This window comes from Quercus robur, chromosome 5, assembly GCF_932294415.1.
Source record: "Quercus robur chromosome 5, dhQueRobu3.1, whole genome shotgun sequence".
Taxonomy (NCBI): domain Eukaryota; kingdom Viridiplantae; phylum Streptophyta; class Magnoliopsida; order Fagales; family Fagaceae; genus Quercus; species Quercus robur.
In genome coordinates, this window is record NC_065538.1 from 49,076,575 (window position 1) to 49,083,232 (window position 6,658).

The window sequence follows — 6,658 nt, forward strand, 5'->3', positions numbered from 1 at the left end:
CTAAGGTTCTGTTTAACACTTATAAAGATGTCATAGTGTGTTAATTTTACCAAAGTATGTGATCCGAGGGACCAGGCATAACCAAGGTTCTGTTTAACACTTATAAAGCTGTCATAGTGTGTTAATTTTACCAAAGTATGTGGTTCGAGGGTCCAGGCATGACTAAGGTTTTGTTTAACACTTATAAAAATGCCATAGTATGTTAATTTTACCAAAGTATGTGGTCCGAGGGACCAGGCATGACTAAGGTTCTGTTTAACACTTATAAAGATGCTAGTGAGTTGGAAGTACAATGCCTTTACACAATAAATGAACAGATTGCAAAGGAAACTTTCATTAATAGTAATACATTTTCAGGTTGTTTATATTCTAAGGGCGTGGTATTATATGTTCATCTAAATCTTCAAGAAAGTATGCTCCTATACCAGCCACCAAGGTGATGCGATATGACCCTTCTCAATTAGGTCCTAACTTTCCCCATGCTGGGTTCTTTGTAGTACCTAGAACTTTTCTCAACACCAAGTCACCAAGCACTAATGGCCTTAGTTTTACATTGGCATCATAACCTTACTTGAGTTTGTGTTGGTAGTATGCCAATTGAACTATTGCACTTTCTCTTCTTTCTTCAATAAAGTCTAAGCTCTTTCCTAGCAATTCATTGTTACTGCTCGGATTGAATGACCTAGTCCTTAGCGTTGGGAAGCCAGTTTCTAAAGGAATAACAGTCTCGGCTTCATAAGTCATTGAAAAGGGGGTCTCCCCAGTTGACCTACGAGGCGTGGTTCGATATGTCCAGAGGACGTGTGACAGCTCTTTTACCCACTTTCCCTTTGCATCATCCAACCTCTTCTTGAGTCCATTAACTATGACCTTGTTAACAGCCTCGGCTTGTCCATTCCCTTGGGGATAAGCTGGGGTAGAATATCTATTCATAATTCCCAAATCACAGCAATATCTCCTGAAAAGATTTGCTATCAAATTGAAGGCCATTGTCCGAGATGAGGGTACGAGGGACCCCGAACCGGGTGACAATGTTTTTTCAGACAAACTTCTTAGCGTCCACATCTCTGAGATTCGCCAAGGGCTCAGCTTCAACCCACTATGTGCAACTTTGTTGAATAAAAGACTAGCAATAAATATATGTGATTATTGAACTTTGTAAATGCTCTAATCATGTAAGGTTAACTAGTTTGAGGTACTCAAGCTTCTACTACTCCTAAATTCTGCTTCACTGTTACAAACAAAGTTGTATGTATTACTATAGGCAACTCAAGAATGTTGAGAATATGATCTTGTGCAAGGTTAGGGATGAATTGATTAGGAGAGAGAAAAAAAAGTAGAAAAGAAAATGATATAATATTCTATCAAATTAATTAGGTTAGCTAATATGGAAAGCAATTAATTTTAAAGATGACATTAATTATAGTGATTTCCTAACCATTAGATTTCTTAGAAATCTATGGTTTAAAAAATATGTAACTTGAACCCCTCTCTCTCTCTCTCTCTATATATATATATATATATAGAGAGAGAGAGAGAGAGAGACCTCATGCGGAAGAATATGAATTTCTGCCATGTGGCACTTTGTATAATCAGTAGTTGATCATTTATTCTTTCACCTCACCTCATCTTCTTATCAATGATCAATTTAAGCCATAAATGAGAAAGATTAAAAGATTTTGGTTCCACTCCTTTTTCCAATTTCTTGAACTTTTTCACTTCTAATTTTATAAATTTTGGAAATGAAAGGTTTTCTCTATTCAATGTTAGTTTTTCATGTTATAACACATGTATTTTATATATTCCCATTTCACAACAAGGCTATAATAAAAGTAGGAAAAGACTCCAAATACGTAGAGTGAGAAATCAATGTTGTGAAGAGTATAAGATTGGCTTTGGTTTTGGGTGCATGTGATCTAAACTTCTTAACAATATAACCAGAGCTTGATACAGTGCTTCAACAACATTTGGGGTTTCTAAAAAGTATATTTGGGAAATACATAGAGTCTTTATATATATTTTTGTGTTTATTTAGGGTTTGTTTGGAATCTGCTTATTTTGCTGAAATTGAAAACTTTTTATTAAAAGTACTGTAGATAAAGGTAAAAGTTAGCTAAAATAGTACAGTGAGAACCATGAATAATACCAAAAAGTGTAGTGGGGCCCATGAATAATAGCAAAAATAAGCTAAATAGTAAAATAAGCTGACTTTTTAAGCTTGAGCCAAACGCACACTTAGTATACTTTTAGGAAGTGCTTAATCTTTGTAAGTGATTGGGGTACTCAAATGTATGTAAAATTAAACTTGAGAAATGAAACAGTATAATTTTATATTTCTCTATTCAATTGTTGTTATATTTTTAAGTCTCTTGACATGTATATATAGTTTTACAAATTATAAATTATATACATTAAATCTTTGATTTTCAGCCTTCAAAAGTTCACTTGTTTTTTAATATAAAGAAATACTCCTAAGAAAAAGAGAAATAAATAATAAGATTTTTTATATTGAAAACATCAAATGTAAGAACCAAATATACATGTATGTCTGATAAAAAAGAATCAATAGGAATGTGATGACATTTTAGGGTTAATTAATTATGATTACTTATAGATATATTGGATTACAATTTTTTTTCTTCATTATTTTAGTGACATATAATACATAATCGAAATTAATTTTCCAAACATTATAACACATATAAGTATTATAAAATAACTAATAATGAACATGTGCATCATATGGGAATCAATAGTTCACTATAATAAGAGAAGCTTTACAATCTTAGGAAAAACATTTTTCTTTAATTCTACAACCCATAAAAAATTTACAGAGAAAATTGTTCGTTGCACTAGAACATTTGGACTCTTAAAGTACTATATGGAGTGCCACCACGGATGACACACTCGGGATTATGATTGGAACCTTCGATTAACTTCAAGAACCTCTTGAATTTTTATTCACATCAGAAAGTATGTGGTTGGAGTTATGACTTCAACTTCACTAACTAACCTTCAAATCTACTTGAATTCTCTGGTATGGTGAATTTGTGAGAATTTTTGTTACACAACCCTAGACGCACAAACAAAGCTTTTATCTCTCTTAAAAATCCTCTCTAGGGACAACTTATAATGTCCCTTTTATAACCCAACAAGTAGGACTTGAATTGGGTTTGAAATGGACAAGTTATTGGGTTTTTTGCATTGCTGAATTTTTGTAGTCTCACTGGTATCGATTAGAGTCGAGGAAACATAAAGTTCACTTTTGAGCGCTTGATTGATCAATTGGAATCGATGTTGGAGTTGAGTGAAATCGAGTTAGTGTCAAGGATGGAGTCAAAGTTGCAAAAACTCCACTTTTTTTGAGTTGTTATTGAGCAGTCTTTGTGTTCTCAAATAGATATTCAATTACCACTCTAACACACAACAATACTCCAAACTTGACAGTTGACACACGATTTGACTCGCTCTGAATTTGACACTGTTTGCCACCACTAAACATAAGGACCTAACATTCTTCATATTCTTTCATCAAAGGGAAAAAGAAGTAGGCATTTTTTTTAAGTCAATAATAATATTCAAGTACACTAGAAACAATAAAGAGAGGGACACAATAGAATTTCACAACATTTCCAAATTAGCCTATCACCTCACACATGAGACCACTACACTCTACAATTTTTTTTTTTAAATGCCTAGGTATGAGGTGATAGACCAATTTGAAAATTTTATGAATTTTTTGTTGTGTTTTTAAAAAATAATCCCACCAAAAATAGATAGGTTGAAATGATAATAATAAGATTGATGATAATTTGGTAGGGTCCATTATGAGATGAACAAGTCATTTGACCACTGGACCAACAGCTGCTTGTATTAAGGTCGTTGGAGATTAATTACATGTTTTCGTATTCCTCCTTGGTTCATGAATGAAACTTTAATATAACGAATTAAGAATTGAGTAGGAATATCATCAAACAATGAGTGAATATGTTCCAATCCATGTCCATATATTCAGGGGGGTAAAAAATTCATCCCCATATATATATGAGATGTTCGAATGAAGCCTCCATAACATTAAAATAGTAATACTTATCTCCGATGTCCCTTTTTTTTTTTTTGATACAAGATAGAATTTCTACTCTAACCAAATCTAAGTGTATATGTGTGTGAAGCTCCCTCCGGGAGACTTGAACCCCGGCCCTTACCTCCCACACCCCATAAGCATTTATACTTGTGGAGTGACCATCACACTAAGGGTGTGCGGTGGTATCTCCGATCTCCCTTAAATACTTAAGTAATAGATAAAAACAATATGATATTATTTTTAATAAGAAAAACAATATGATCTTGGTAATGGTATATGATAATTGATAAGAAAGATGCTAGATTTAGATTTAGATCCAAATGCTTTACCACATATATGTAATTAAATAGTAATACAGTTTTTTTAGTTAATTATAAGGCAAATCTTGACTCTTGTATGTGGAAGGGGATGACTTGGTTGTTTTGTTGTCAATATTAACTCTTATGGCATGGACAAGAATGGCAGACCCCTAGAATCACGAGAGGCAATCTCCAAAGGACAAATATAATAATGGCTTTATATAAATCAGACCGACCTCTAAATTAAATATGGTGATTTCCTTAATTTATGGGGAGCATTGAGAAGATTATTGAAAAATTAAAGCAGTTTATAGCTTATTATAGTTTAGTTGAATGGAATTCTGCCGGAAATGTACACATGGGGTCAATGGACTATGAATAATTAAACTATTTGTAAAAGCAACTCGGCCAAAATTTGACTATTGCATTATACACTTTTTCTTTTGTATAAACTATTATTTTTCTTTGGCCATTAGTATGAAAAAAAAAAAAAAAAAAAAACCCTTCTCACAATTTTTTTTTTCAACCTTTTAGATCTAATTGAGATTCAAAGGAACAATAAGAATGAAAGGGAGATTTCTTTCTTCCTTAGCTCTAGGCGTCTAGAGTTTTTCGAGCACTTAAGTAGTTGACTATTCTTTGAGTGTGCAATCAACTTCTATTCTTTTTTTTTTTTTTTTTAAATGTTAAATATGAATTAGTGATGACAAAAATTATTTCTCATGCTTGACTTATCATATCTCCCTTTGCTCCGCATAGGTTTTTTCTATCCGCATAGGTATTTGGGATCCCAAATACCTTATGGGTAAGGATGGATTTTACTTGTTCTGTCTTATCTTGCACTACCCCGAATAAGTGTGTGCGTGTGTGTGTATATATATATGTATATATATGCGCAAGTGTGCACGCGCACACACACACACATATATATATATATAAATTTTTTATTTTATTTATACATATCTTATTTATAATTTTTTTTTATTTTCACATATTTATTTATTATTTATCAAAATACTAGTTTTCTCTCTTTCTTAGCACTAATGCAACCAGTGGCGGAGGCAAAATTTTAGTCTAGAGGGGGCAAAATTAAAAGATGATATTAAAAGTGAAATTAATCTAAAAAATATTAACCAACAATAATAACAAAATAAATAAACAGTTGTAAGCAAATTTGAATATATTTCATATTATTAAAATAAATAAACAAAAATAACCAATTCATAGCTACTAAAAATTTATAAACTGATGAAGTAAGAATGTGATTAGTGTTACTTAAAAAACATAATGAATAAATGTTAGAAATTATTTTTTGTGATTGGTGACATGCCAATTTGTAAGATATAAGTAGTAAAATTTGTAATATCTCTAGCATCATTCAAGAATAAAATGCTGTGAAAAGTATAATAAATATTAAAAATGGTGTAAATAATGATATAAAATAAAAAAAATAAAAAATAGTGAAATAGGTGCAAGTTGCAATAGGACAAGACAAAAGCAATGGTTTGGTGACTTTCAACCAAGTAGAAGTCCTTTTTTTCAATTTTTTTTCCTCCATGTCAGAATGTAACTACTTTAGACTATTATTACTAAAAAATTTTAGGAGAAGTTAGGGGGGGCATGTGCCCCCCCTCGTCCCCCTCTGGCTCCGCCAATGAATGCAACTACCTAAGGTTGTCCAACTTGAATCCAAACCCAACGAATCCGTCTGACTCAAAGCCAATTGATATGAAACCCACTCAATTCGAGCAATGTGGTGGTCGACAACAAGTTTGTGTCAAGAACACTCTATATTGGTTGGTCGAGTGGTGGGTTTCTTTGTATGCAACTCGATTGGACCAATCTAACTGAAAACCCCGCCATTCTCCTCTTCCTCCCCTTGTCGTGAGCTACCTTCTTCACTTTTGCCACCTAATTTGTGCAAATCTGTCGAGATCTCCACTAGATCTGGTGGAGATCTCAACCGATCTTCATGAGTTCCACTATGTCATGACAATAACGACACATGCTATGCTAGAGGCGACTTTGACCAATCTGACTGGTGGAATTACAAAGTTATGGTAGTTAATTTTTACAGAATTGATGATCAATGGTAGGTCTAGAAGTTTAGCACCCGAAGTTGTTAGGTTGAGTGACAAGTGTACCTCAAACTCAATCTAACTTGACCCGTGGATGAGTAATTCTTAGATACTCTCGGAGTATAGAGAATGATATTTCCTTCTCTCATATTCATAATGAGGTTCATCATTAAATTCATGTTGGGATCATTCACCTT